Source organism: Morone saxatilis, unplaced genomic scaffold, assembly GCF_004916995.1.
Source record: "Morone saxatilis isolate NCDOM2014 unplaced genomic scaffold, NCSU_SB_2.0 Contig10, whole genome shotgun sequence".
In the NCBI taxonomy this organism is placed as follows: domain Eukaryota; kingdom Metazoa; phylum Chordata; class Actinopteri; family Moronidae; genus Morone; species Morone saxatilis.
This window is the reverse complement of record NW_023339652.1, coordinates 4,192,814-4,193,305: the sequence shown is the minus strand read 5'-3', so window position 1 is coordinate 4,193,305 and position 492 is coordinate 4,192,814. Positions and strand designations below refer to the sequence as shown.

Here is a 492-nt window from a genome sequence, read left to right as displayed (position 1 = left end):
TGTGTGTGTGTGTGTTTTTAAAGAACCATTTGCCTGAAATGGTCACATGGTTTTGAATAAGCAAAAGGGAATAAGAAGAAGAAACGTAAATGCTAGTACAAAAATGAACACTTCAGGGGGAAAGATGGAGACACAAGCACAGATTCTTAAAAAGAGATGTACTGGATGTGGTGTTATCTAGCGAACAGGCTGGGTAGATTTATTTTAGTGGCACAGCTTTTGGTCAGATGCCCACTGTGCAGGTAAAAATCAGATAAGAACGAATTGAGGACACCTCGTAAGGGGCTTTTTGAATTTGCACCTTTGAAAACGAATATGCGAACCCCATGGAAAGACTATCTGGCAATCTGAAGATAGTGTTCTCTCTTATTTCAGTATTACATGTGCAGCAGCTGGTTAATATCCACTATCTAATTAGAGTGTGACTTGAGGGTATGAAAGGAACATCAGCTCTAATTTTGTAAATTAGCCCTTAAGGACTGTGTAATGTAA

At 38.8% G+C, this 492-nt stretch overlaps 1 protein-coding gene across 2 annotated transcripts in view; it reads left to right on the top strand.

Annotated features, from left to right (window-relative positions):
- nrip2 (nuclear receptor interacting protein 2) overlaps positions 1-492 on the top strand; it is a 30,518-nt gene that overhangs the window by 26,367 nt on the left and 3,659 nt on the right. The gene's annotated exons all lie outside the window — the stretch shown is intronic.